The sequence below is a fragment of the Mus caroli genome, unplaced genomic scaffold (assembly GCF_978045245.1).
Source record: "Mus caroli unplaced genomic scaffold, Mus_caroli_1 scaffold_7, whole genome shotgun sequence".
Lineage (NCBI taxonomy): Eukaryota > Metazoa > Chordata > Mammalia > Rodentia > Muridae > Mus > Mus caroli.
In genome coordinates this window covers 98,679,109-98,692,715 of record NW_028227262.1, presented here as the reverse complement: position 1 = coordinate 98,692,715, position 13,607 = coordinate 98,679,109, and the positions used below count along the sequence as shown (strand labels likewise).

General features: G+C 44.5%; 1 protein-coding gene across 7 annotated transcripts in view; it reads right to left on the bottom strand.

The window, feature by feature from the left end:
* Positions 1-13,607, bottom strand: part of Osbpl3 (oxysterol binding protein like 3) — a 164,377-nt gene that overhangs the window by 114,704 nt on the left and 36,066 nt on the right. Inside the window, exon 3 of one of the 7 annotated variants that reach the window (XM_029478518.2) lies at positions 2,592-2,709. The exons of the other annotated variants lie outside the window; for them this stretch is intronic. The gene's annotated coding sequence lies outside the window, so the exon portion shown is untranslated. The remainder of the gene's footprint in view (positions 1-2,591; positions 2,710-13,607) is intronic. 7 annotated transcript variants of the gene reach the window in all.

Below are 13,607 nucleotides of genomic sequence, written 5' to 3'. Positions count from 1 at the left end.
CATTGAGAGAGAACTACAACAGAGCAGAAACAGCTTTGAGGAGATATATCTGGCTGAAATTAGCAGAGGGTAGAGCTTAGCTGCTGCCTTGACCTGAGTGTCTGTGTCCTCCATTCTTACCCCCGTGGTCACAGGATGACATCTAGTCACCACAGTGATGGATTAGGTGAGACCTCTGAGCAGTGATTAGTCTAGAGCACAATTAGCCTGATTTTAAAGGGTCCCGGTATGCAGTCCTGCCCTGATGTCTGCCCCGAGACAGAGGGAAGACCATCTGTGAGGCACAAAGCCTTCAACAGACACCAAACCTGAAACACCTTGACAGTGGACTATCAGCCTCCAAAATGATGAATGATAAACTTCTGCTGTTTATAAACTGCCCAGTTTGGGATAATTTGCTATAACATCCTTAATGAGACCTGAATTAGACCACCTGTTACATAAAAAGGTACAGAAAGTCTTTCCAAAATTGACTGGTCCGCTCTGTGGGCATAAAGTACCCAGCATCCTATCTTCCACCCTGGATTCCAAGACTTCTACAAGGTCCAAAACAGCTTCTAAAACTTTGTCATCTTCCCTTTTTAAGACAAGATGAAGGGAAAAGAAAACCAGTAAGGATAGGCTCTCAGCTAAACAGCTGTCTTTTTATTAGACTTCTGGGTGGCTGCTAAGTCAGTCTGTCTCTGTCTCGGTGATTCATTCTCTCTCTCTCTCTCTCTCCCTCTCCCTCTCCCTCTCCCTCTCCCTCTCCCTCTCCCTCTCCCTCTCCCTCTCCCTCTCCCTCTCCCTCTCCCTCTCCCTCTCCCTCTCCCTCTCCCTCTCTCTCTCTCTCTCTTTCCCACCCCTCTCTTTTGCATGTTCATCATGCACTCAGGTATACACATACACATAGGCATATGTATGTGCCAGCTTTAGTCATATGACAGTACCTAGCTGTAAGAAAAACTGAATAAGCTGTTTGTTTGTTACTGAAGTATCTATGTTTTGAAATAACAAGTGCAGTAATGAAAGAGGAAAATGAGCCGGGTGTGGTGGCACACGCCTTTAATCCCAGTACTCGGGAGGCAGAGGCAGGCGGATTTCTGAGTTCGAGGCCAGCCTGGTCTACAAAGTGAGTTCCAGGACAGCCAGGGCTATACAGAGAAATCCTGTCTCGAAAAAACAAACAAACAAAAAAAATCATAATGTAAAAAAAAGAAAGAGGAAAATGAAAAGTCCCATACTTTAGGGAGAGCATGAAACATGAGAATTATTACTGGTCATTATAAGTGAACTGATTCAACAAGATGCCAAACATAAGAATAAGGAGGGGGGTGCAAGAGGCAGATTTCAGAATCCCGAGCTGAGGGCTATCAGATGAAATCATAGGAATCATTAGGATGACCAAGGTCAGTGCAGAGCAAGAAGGGCCAGTGAGGGCCACATAACAGGGAAGGCAAAGTCTAAGAGAAAGAGAGGAGCAAAATTACTGCAGGAAATGAAACACACTGTTCAAATAAATCAAAGAGCAAAAGGCTTCAGGGGAGACAGGGCTGTGAAAGCCTCTGCAACCAGCCTAGCAGTCACTCTCATGGGCACCATCATTCCCACTACACACAGAGTCACTGGAAATACATGTATATATGTATATATATATATGTATATATGTATATGTATGTATGTACATATATACGTGTGTGTGTGTGTGTGTGTTTATATGTATGTTCCCATTATACTGGAGAGCTACATGCTTGTATGGAGCCTGAGTTCACTCTCAACCCCAGGCTGTAAATGGAAGATTCTAAACCTCTGAGGTAAGCCCATGCCTCTTACCATAGATGAGCATAGGCAAGCTCCTAACATAAAACCCTGGCTAATGAGCCTCTAGGCAATGTTTGGAGGAACAACACGCAGGGAACAAAGACTAAATAATACATTTGCCCCTTTAAGACAATGAATGGAGCCACTGGGACGCTTGAAAGCGTCCAGACTTCTTCATGGGTTTTCTGATACTTGCATCCAAAACCATTCACACAGGAGGGAAGCCCTGGGAGACTGGAGATTTAGAATCTAGTATCCTAGTCCAATCACTGAGAGTTCCAAAGATGATAGCAGCTCTACAGGCTGGGGAGGTACAAGCAAAGCTTGGATGGCTGCTCCTAGTAACTCTGCATCTAGAAAAAAAAAAAAAAAGAAACAAAGACACATGCCAAGGTTGAGAAGGAGATGGGAAAGAAGCTTGTACTTTTGAAGATGAGAGCCTGGGAACCTGGACTCTGCAAAAAGATGTTAAAATGCTGGCAAGGAGGGGTGGAGAGATGGTTCAGTGGTTAAGAGCACTGGCTGCTCATCCAGAGGTCCTAAATTCAATTCCCAGCAACCACATGCTGGCTTAAGATTATCTGTAATGGGAGCCGATACCCTCTTCTGGTGTGGATAGCTACAGTGTACTCACATACATATAACAAATAAATAAACCTTTAAAAAAAATCAACTGTTGATTAAGGAGTCAAAAATCAGTAAAAGAGTGAATTCAGGGACAGCAGTATATAGCCAGGCTGCATTTGAACTAGAGATACAAGAGAGACATTCAGAGGAGGAAAACGTGGTACCCATCAAGGAGATGAACAAGTCAAGTCCCAGCAGGTCACATCAGAGAACAGCCACCGAGGGGATGAAGGTAGGCAGGGGCAGCTGGAACTCTTCCCACACCAATCTTCTCACCCCTTCCTGAGGGAGAATAATAATGGAATAGGCAGAGACTCTCTGGCAACAGGCAGACAGCAGGTTGTAAACCCTAGAAAACCCAGCCTCTATTTCTAGGCAACGCCTCCTCCCCCAGTCCTCCTCCTCCTTCCTAGTTGAGCTGTGTCCATGAGAATTAAAAGACACACAGGAGGAAATTCGTTGCCTCCGAGATGCCTCTCGTGTCTCTGCCACTGGTATTTATTTGCTTAGTTCTATTCTGGCTTCCTGCCTGGTTCAGGGCACAGTGATTGCTTTAGCCCAGAAAACTGAGATAGCTCCAGCCTGTCTTGCCCACTCACGGCATTTCTCATGGCTTTCTGCTGTGATGCAGAGCCAGCTCTCCCAACCCCTCAGGAGATGGGCCACCACGTCTAGCCACTGAACCACTTGGAGGCAAACTATCTTCAGAAGTCACCCATGCCTTTCCTTCAGTTCATCTTCTCTCCTTTGCATTTCCTCAGCCTCCAGCACAGACTCCATGTGTGCACAACTGCCTCTGGGTGAAGAGATCACTAATATAGCCTAAAATAACACATTCAGTTATTTGGCATATAATACATCACAGCGTGGGATTCTTCACAAACTTACAGGTAAATGATGTATAAAATAAAGTCTTGACCTAGGAATTGTTAGGCTTCAAACCTGGGACAAATGGCTGAGGTGCCCATTAGCATATGAAAGAGGACCAGGTTCTCCCTGCACCCCTCAGTTCCCACCTGTCAAGGGACCCTCCTTGCTGGCATACCCTGTCCCCTATCGAAACTTCTCCATTCCAGGGGCTGGGCTTCCCTTCTCCCAGATGCCCTTCCCTATATAATTCAACCATTTTGGTTACCTGGCCTTTTCATCTATACTTCTCCATCCCAGGATGAAGGGAAGCTGGCTTCCCTTCTCCCAGATGCTCTTCCCTATATAATTCAACCATTTTCATCTCCTCTCTTTTGGGGCTCCTGGCTGCTGCATCTGCTTCTTCCCCTCTCTCACCCCTCCTTGCCCCTCCCCGCCTCACATGCATGGTTCTAGGTCCTGTCTACTCTGGACTCTCCCAGACATGTCTGCCTCTGGCTGTGCTCTCCCAGATGTCTATAATAAGCTTTCTCTTCCACCATACCTAGCAACCATCATATCCTTTCCTTTTTATTTTTTCATTCAGGGATATTACCAGTGGTAGAATGGATACTTAGCATACCCAAGACCCTGGCTTGATTTCCAACACTCTACAAATTTCTAAAAATTTAACTTAAAATAAATTTAAAAGGCAAACTATGTAATGATATCATTCAAAGTCCTACACAAATGTGACTCAACTTTTCCTTCCTCCTTTTCCCTCCATCTTGAAATCCAGCACAAGGTTTCACAGTCAGTACCTGCCCTGTCTTTTCCAGGAGACAGAAGGCTTTCTACATAACATGCAATGCAGCCAGAAGAAATAGGCTTTGTTCCAGGAGGCTGCTATGTAACCACACTACCTGCTATGAGCAGAAAAAAAAACCATAAGCCAAGTCTAGCTGGCCCAGCCTCTCCACACCAGCGTTGAAGAGTGAATCCATTTGTTTGTTTGTTGGACAAAGAGCACAAGAGTTTCTGGGTTTCTCTCGTACAAACATTTTGCTTTCTCTTAGGTGCAAGGTTTCAGTCTCTTTTCTGAAACCTTAGAAGCTGGAAGCACCCAGCATTGTTTTCTTTAAACTTTAAAGGAGTGGCATGGCATGCATCTCATACTTTATAACATGAGCTCAGCCTGGCTCACTAATATTCCTCCATATGGGAGCATCCTCATCAAGAAAGATTAAAGGCCCAGCAGAACCTGGTGTTGGGGCATAGCAGACTTGGTCATTAAATGAGCTTAAGTAAAATGTAACTAACAACAACAAACTACTCTTATTCACAAGTATGGTACAGAACTGTCCTGCGAGCTGGCTGTGCACGCCGGAGCTCACGGAGCTAGGCAGCACGGTTGCTCTTTCTGAACTCAGCTATGATGCTGCCTTTTTGGAGGGCTGTCATCTGTGTAGTCCCAAAGAAAAAGTCAACCTGAAGCTAGAAGAAACATCCAGATAACGTGTAGGCTTTCTGAAAGCTGCCCCCACTAGGTCTCGGTACACCATTAATTCCTTATCGTCCTCTCCCTGCCCCCCAACCTGGCTGTGGCAGAGCCCAGAGACTTATGATTCCACCTGTTACACCCCCTGCATGGTTTCCCTAGCACAGCACCACACCCATGGCTCACACTGGCTGTGTTCAAGCTGAGAATCTGCTCTCTCTGTCCCCAGTACTCTGGGTCAGACCACAGTGGCTCCTGTGGGAGAGACCAGAGTACTCAAGCTACAGAGGCAGCCTTCACATCTGATTTTATATCAGAGGTTTTAAGCAAGGAAAAACAACCTTTCAGACAGCCCATTCAGACATTTCATTCCAAAACAAAACACACAAGCAGCTTCCAGCTTTTGGTTGGTCAGGTCCTCTTCCAAAGAACCTGACACTGTAGATGATACCCATTCTGACACTAAGCTCTCGGGTCCCTGGGTCTTTGGGAAGGCTGCACTGGGGGGTCAGTTATCAGCAATCTCCTTGCCAAAAGATTTGAAAGACAAAAAGGAATCCATAAAAATAAAGTGGCAGAAACTGGGGCATCTGCCTCCTCACAGTGAGCCAAGTAGGATGAATCCACATTTGTTGAAATACAAGGCTAGTGGAGGAGCATGAAGACTAGAGAAGCAGTCATCCAGCGTCCATGAGAACTCTGCCCATCGCTCCTAGATGGTAACTGTAGATATGTGTTCCCACGGATGAGGCCTCTCCACCCAAAGGCACACTGGCACTGGGCATGGCTTGGAGGAATCACATATGGCGTTTAAAGAAAAAGAGGGTCACCTAAGAAACCTTTGTAAACAAGGCTCTGTCTACACTTCTCTCAGGTCTTCAGAGGTTTACAACTAAGAATGGAGAATGGAGTTTCTCCCTTAGGAATAAACGGGACACATCAGCCTATGCCTGCTCTCTTCAACAGCTGCAGAAAGTTGTAAAATGGTTGACACTGGGATCAGGTACACTGATCCAGTCTCCTTTTGAATAACATATCTGAAATGACTCTTGAAAGTGCCACCATCTCTTCTGCCCTCGCCCCCTGCACCTTCAAAATCAGTATAGTAAATAAAGCAGTGTCCTCGCTGCCTAAGACACATCACAAGCCTTCCCTGCACAGTGACTGCATCTGCTTCTGCGGTTATCGTTAATAATTTCAAAAGAAATCCACCTTTCTTAAGGTTTTGCTAACCTACCCAAGGCCAGGCGAGCACTCTGACTCAGCCGGTATTTATAAATGTCTCCGAGGAAACCTAATATTAGTGTAGTGCTAAGAAACAGATTCAATTATGAAGCAAATCACACAAGTCAAATTTAATCAACTGGAAACACACGCTCTAGGAAAGTGGTCATGTTTTCTGTGCTGATTGTATCTTCACTAGGACACAGTGAATTTGGGGCGGACTGTTGATGATGACACAGTCCTGAATAAACACTGTGATCAAATGTAGTCTGGGCTCACTCGTTTTCATTCTCTATCTTTTTTATCCCACTGAACTTCAACCACCCCATAAGCTATGTATGAAGTCTACCTTGAGTTTCAAAAGTAAACACAACTGAACATACGACACCAGGGTTAACAGCAATAATGAACTAACAATCTGTTAGTCAGTCACCGTTCCCAGTATGGATAGAAGTATGGGAATGTAAGTACCCAAACATTCTATTTTCTTAAATTATTTATTTTTATTTTATTTTATATGCATTGGTGTTTTGCCTGCATGTATATCTGTGTGAGGGTGTTGGATCCCTTAGAACTGGAGTCAGATAGTTGTGAGCTGCCATGTGGGTGCTGGGAATTGAACTCAGGCCCACTGGAAAAAAAACAGCCAGTGCTCTTAACCTGTAAGCCATCTCCCTAGCTCCTCCAAACAATCATGAAAATCAAGAAAGAAATTTAAAACTTTCTAGTATAAAGACAAGGATAACTCACTGAGGAGAAGCCAAAGATAGAAAAACTAGGGTTCTTTATACCAGGGTGATGTGGCGTGGAGCTCTGGTTACAAGAGTGGCTCTAACCACTCCACTTGCCAGCCGGAGCATCTAGTCTCTCATTGCACTGGATGTACCCTCGGTTACTGAGGCTGCGAGGATGCTAAGAAAAAGACCCAACCTTCAGTAACCTGACTTTTCTCCTCACGAAAGGAAGCTTGCAGACAATCTTCTCCTGGCTCTATCTCACTCAAAGATTTGTACTACTAATTAGCATTTGTGTTTTCACTTGTGAAGGCCTTGAACTCCGCCAGGAGGTGTTTCTTCTTTTCTCTTCAATGGTGAGTAGAAATCTATTCCTTTTCATTCATGTCTACTCCCCTTTGCACTTAGCCTGTGAGCAATTTATCCCAGTGCCGTGACTTTTGTTTTGTCTGAGGCATCTTTTCTGTGCATCCAGCTCCTCTAACTTAGCAACAATTTGTTCCTTTTCAGTGATGAGCATCTCAGCATGGCCAAGGGAACTCACATCTGCACTAATCTAGCTCTGGGCCCCGAAAGTGTCTGCAGGCCCTCCCTCCATCAGCCTAAGGATCCTACAAGCAGGGAACCCACATCCGTACCCTATGCTCAACCACACTTTCTGCACTTAGATACTTGGACAGCAAAATTTCAGCACCGTTTTGAGGTGACTGTCCCACTTAGCCCCACCTCTGGCATGACCACACGACCCTCCAGTATCACACTGGCCAATGGCTCACATCCGTTCTTTAAAGTGACACCCGCCAGAGAGTTGGTGGTTTTTCAGATATGCATCTCCCAGGCTTGAGCCTCCTGATTTGCATGCCTTGGTGGGGTTTTCTGGGTTAGGAGAGTAGCTATTTCTTCTTAGGCCACTTCCAGGAAGAGAATGGTGACACCTTAAATAAGTAACTCAGTGCACTATTCTAGAAAAAATGCAAACCACAATACAAGCAGCAACAATTCCGGCCCAAAGGGGTCAACATCTAATTTCTTTTTCCTGACAAATTCTAAGATTAGGGTTGTTTGTTTGTTTGTTTGTTTGTTGTTTCTCTTTGTATCTGAGTAAGCCCAAAACCACCTGCCAAGATATTTTCAGGTATGCACCTCCCTGGCTTGAACCTCCTGATTTGCATGCCTTGGTGAGGGTTTCTGGCTAACTTGTGGTACAAACCTTTGGATAATGTCTTAGTTAGGGTTGTACTGCTATGAACAGACACCATGACCAAGGCAACTCTTATGAGGGCAATTAATTGCGGCTGGCTTACAGGTTCAAAGGTTCAATTCATTATCATCAAGGTGGGAAGGACAACAGCGTCCCAGCAAACATGGTGCAGGAGGCGCTGAGAGCTCTACAATCTTGTTCCAAAAGCAAACAGGAGAAGACTGGAGGTCCGGGGAGCTAGGATGAGGGTCTTAAAGCCCACTCCCACAATGACACACTTCCTCCAACGTGGTCACACCTACTCCAACAATGCCACACCTAATAGTGTCACTCCCTGGGGCAAGCATATTCAAAGCATCACAGATAAAATAGTACCCGGAAAAGAAGAGAGACTGCATGCTTCTTTTCTCAAGGAAGAAGAGACCCCGGTTATTGAGGCTTCAGGTCTTTCTGTGTTGTTATGGTGGTTTTGCACCAAGGCATCTTTACTTAGCATCCTCAGTAACCTCAGTAATTGGCCAAAGCCCCCACAACAGGGGAAGAGCTTGTTGGGTTAACAAACACCTGTCTAGTACACAAACGATCTGGATTCTAGCCCTGGTATTGAAAGGAGAGAAAATGTTCATTGTTCATAAGATGATCAAATAATATCTAGACTATTCAGAAGCAAGGTAAAGCACAGAATATATCTCGGACCACACCACCATTGATTTTAAATATTTTTATTTCTTGGCATATCTTATCCTCCAGTTACTAGGTAGCAAAGTACCTTAAAACATAGTGGCTCGAAACAACCATTTTATTTGACTCATAACTTGAGGCTCAAAAATTAAGAAACAGCTGGGCTGGACAGTCCTGGGTGAGGGTTTCCCACCCAACTATAATCCTTCTCCAGGCGTGGCTGGAGTCTTCTGCAGCCTCAAGTGGATGGCTGTCTGAGACAGTTCCCCTCAACCTGCTGCTTGATGGTGACTGTGAACTGAGACCTTAGCCGGGCTATGGGCTAACATGGCTACAAATGGCTTCTCCTATATGGGAATCTTATTCAGGGAGGTTATATTTCTCTATGTCAGCTAGCATCCCCAGAACTAGTGTCCCAAGAGCAGTAAGCAGAATTTACAGAACATTTTACAACCCAAAGTCACACACAGCTATGCCTGTCATGCTCGCTCAGAGGCAACTGGAGTATATAGGGACTCTCTCTAGTCTTGGGAAGGGACTTCCAGGATTAGAAGTTTTGGTTTGTTTTGTTTCTGGAGCTAGGGATTAGACCCAGAGCTTAAACATTCTTATCACGTGTTCTTTTACTTACCTGTGTCCCTACTATGGCTATTAAAAAATAAAATACCAATAGAGTATGTGAAGAGGTAAATTAGTTTTAATATAAATTAAAGGAATATTAGTTTTAATATAAATAAGTGGTTGGATAAATTTTTTACTTGTATTTTAACTCTGAGTTCCTATGAGGGAAATGGACTATTTTGTTCCCTGCAAATGCCTTCTTTAATTAAAGAGGCTAAGCTTAAATAAGTGATTTTTTTTTTAAGCAAAAGAATCAGAGACCAGTTGTGGTACTTTGGACTCTTAAGCAACAAAGGCTTCATTGGACTGTGCAGGCTGCCTGTGTCCTAGGGAGCTCTTAGGTAGACAGGGGCCTCCTCTGCTCAGCACCTGGATGCTCACACCTGCTCTGGGGTCAAGGGTTGTGAGCAAGTGCGTAGGGGTGAGAGGCAAGAGGGAAAGGAATAGACTAGACTCCATCTCTATGTTCAGCCTTAGGTCCGATCCCAAAGATCTGCCTTCTTTCTCTTTTCCCTATCAAGCAAACATCCTGTAAAACGGGCTCTTTGGTTCCTTCTCAAAATGAAAATGGCAGACCTACCACTCACATCACGGTCCTATCATATCTTTAAGTCACTACAGCACAGGGAACAGTCCTACACTACAGGACACTGGACCACTGAATCCTAGCAATACGTAGGGATCCTCCAGACACAAGCTGGAGATTGTGCAACCTCTGTAATGGTCGAGCCATTGGAGGAGGGGCAGTACACACACAGTTACTGGACTGAAAATCCCAAGAGCCCTTAAGAAGTTTCTGTGAGTCTGTGAAACAGAATTTAGAAAATAAAAGCTGAACTGAGACATGTGGAGTGTGACTCTTCACTATCCTCCTTCCAAAACTGAGTTAAACAGAGAAAAAGACCACTATGGGATTCTGAATGGTGAGTTCCAGGGTGAATCCAAGGTCTACAGGAGGATTCAGGCCCCACATCTGTGGAGCTGTACTGGAAGCTCACACACAGACTTTGGGGCTGCCTTCCCAGCGGATGCTTTTGCCCTCAGATGCTCTCAGGACCCTCTCCTGGGAAGTCACACACACTCAGTTCAAAGGAGTACGTTTGCACAGAGACTCCATATGACATGACTCTCAAAGACATATTTGGGCATACTGTTTTATTTCTAACTGTTGGAACACAGAAAAAGGATGGAGTTGTGTGAGAATTCTGAGTGGTTGGGAGAAAACAGGAATCCTGTGACCTCAGTTTCTTCAAAACACAGAACTGTTCTTGGAACGTGTCTTCGTGCTCCTCCCAGATGTAGCAGACAGAAGTGAGTTTACTTCAGCTATTGTAATTCATGTGCCTCTATGGAAAAGCATGGTTTGGGCACGTGTGGCCTGTCCCTGTGATTGAATACCTCCCTCGGGTGAATCTTCTTAACCCTCAGAATATAAACTGTCTGATACTCGGAATACAGTTGGCTATTACATGAGACTTTAGTCCATCTCATTTCTAGGCCCCACTCTGAAGTAGAAACTGAAGAATTCTTTGGAAAGTTGGTTGGATGGTGTTTTGCTGGGGCAAACACATGAAGCAATGTTTAGCTAAAGTGGACACAGGTAAAAGACTAAGGAAGCAAGCATGTGAAAGGTCACGTGATGAAGGATTCTTCACAAACAACACACATGTATTGGTCCACCTTACACTGCATAGTTCAGCTTCATTTGTTGGGACTCCAAAGAGAGAAACGCACCCAAAAATTTTGGTGTCTGGTGATGTGCTGCGGTTTCTTGCCGCTTCCTGGGACTCAGGCTGATTGGCAGAGTGATGTCAGCTGAGGCAAGACCCAAGAGGATACATGATATTTGGAGGGTATAACTAGGACTCCATGGAGTGACGGAGACAAAGCTTGGCTTGTTGCTACAGCTAGCTGGGCAATGCTGTGGGTCTCATGTCTTTGCTGATCTTCTCTTCCCTGAGAGAGGGAACAGTAGCGAACATCTGTGTTCCTCCTGGTCCCTCCTGCTGACTTGAGCCAAGCCTTGCTGTTTCTGCTGGATACTGCGACCGCTGCTGGTTCATGTTTGCTATCCTCACGCTACTGAACTGGGCTGCTGGTGTATCTGTGAAGGGTTTGCAAGTGGGCTGACCTGTGAACTGAACTGCCGATTTTCAGAAAACACAGATGGAAGTTGTTCCAAAGAACCTTTCTAAGCAGATCCATTCCCCTGTTATCTTTTCCTTCCCACTATCTCTGGTGAGCAGTAGGCTAAAAGGGAGGTTAAAGCAGTTAAGAACCATCACTGAAAACAGGTTTTGAAAAAATTAAAACTATACTGCTCACCTAGGTTTATGCCACCAACTAGAGCAGTGAACATCTAACCACATAACTTCCCTCCCTACCCATGGGAAAGAGGCAGCAAGTATTAGCAAAGGTATCTAAGACACTGCCTAAAACCTGGACATTGAAATAAGCTCTTTGGCCACTAGAGAGATGCCTCAGAGGTTAGCAGCACTTGCTGTTCTTGCAGAGGACCCAAGTTCAGGTCATGGCATTCATCCCAGGTAGCTCAATACCACCTGCAGCTCCAGCTCCAGGAGACCTGATGCTGTCTTCTGGCCTCCGTGGGTATAGGCACACATACATGCACAAAAGCACACAAGCACACATGCACAAAGGTAAAAATAAAGCTTCAGTAAAAATAAAATAAGTTATACACTAAGCTATGGCATGAACAGAAGTAATACATATATGCATATGTGTTAGTATAAATGTATGTATATGTGCGTATATACATATATGGGTGTACATGTATATGTGTGCATATATGTATTTGTGTATCTGTGTATGAGTATATATTTATGTCTGTATATAGTTATATGTGTGTTAATGTGCACATATACATGTACACATGTATGCATACATACATGTAGGTATATGAATGTATGAACATGTATCTATATGCATTCACTGGATGGATGCTGATGATTTCATAGTAGGCATACCCTCCATCCATTAGTGTACTTCAAGATTAGGAGATTATATCAGAAATTAAATACCTAGAATAGTGGTCTTAAAATCCAATGGTCAGTTCTAAATATTTTACTGGAAATAAAAACAAGCAAGCTCTAAATAGCATATAGCAAATTCACAGACCCTCGGAGAAACCCTGAGCTGAAGCTGACAGCAGGCTGGATTACAGGGCATAGCTTCCCTGAGAGTAGAAACACACACACACACACACACACACACACACACACAGCTTTCTCTGGGCTTCCTGTCTGGAAACACTGACCTAAAAAAGAAAGTCTTGCCAGATATAGTGGTGCATGCCTTTAATTCCAGCACTTGGGAGGCAGAAGCAGGTGGATCTCTGTGAGCTTGAGACCAGCCTGGTGTATGGACTGAGTTCCAGGACAGCCTGGGCTACACAGTAAGATGTTCCCAATCCCTCTCCTTGTCAAAAAGGTTTAAAAGAAGAAAGAGAAGCTAGAGTTGCTATTTTCAAATATTTGAAGTATTGCTAACAGAAGTCACCGGCTTCCTCTACTTCAGAGGAACTGAAGCACTGTCTGATGCACTTCTGCAGAGAGGAAGTTGTACCTATCCTACTTCAGATGGCAGGACTGAGGCTTGCAGGCATCCATGAGTGCCGCAGACCTAATTCATCACTAATAGAAAGACACTCTTAGCAATCCACAGACTACAGCTGAGTCACTGAAGAACCCTTCACAAACAAAATGATGTCTGCTGTCAAAGCTGTGGCCTACGGCAGCAGAAGCATGGTGCTCTTGGTGACTCTTCCAACCCCAAGGGACTATTGGTTATCCATCCTCTGGGATGGGTCATCTCCATCTTTTCTTTTTGCAAATAACTTTCCAGGATCTTAATTCTACATCTGTCCTGAATACATGCCTACCTGCTTGAATGTTGAAAATAATCTCACTAAGAATTGTTACCTCAGTCCTCAAGGATGCAGGAAGATGCTAAAAGCATTGACAGCAGATGAGGGACTGTCCCCAAGAAAAATACTTTCTGTGTATACTAAGTGTTTGCCTCTGTGTGGCTCATCAAAGGGACCCCGGCTTATCAAAGGGACCTGTGTGCTGCTCAGGTGCACAGAAACACAAGGATCTGGATAACAGCCACCAGGTTTAGACCTGACCTGCAAACTGTCAATGATTCGGTAAACAGCTTGGTAAGCCGTGATGTCTCCAACTCTTACTGCTCTGCTTCTTCCTCAGCTTCATAGTACTATGTACAGTCTCACCTGTAAAGACTGTTAGCAAATCCACCATGCTACGGAGAATTCATGTCAGCAATATGGTTATGAATTCACCTAGAACAAATCAATGTTTCTTCACGTTAGAGCAATTGTGCTTTACACGCTGTA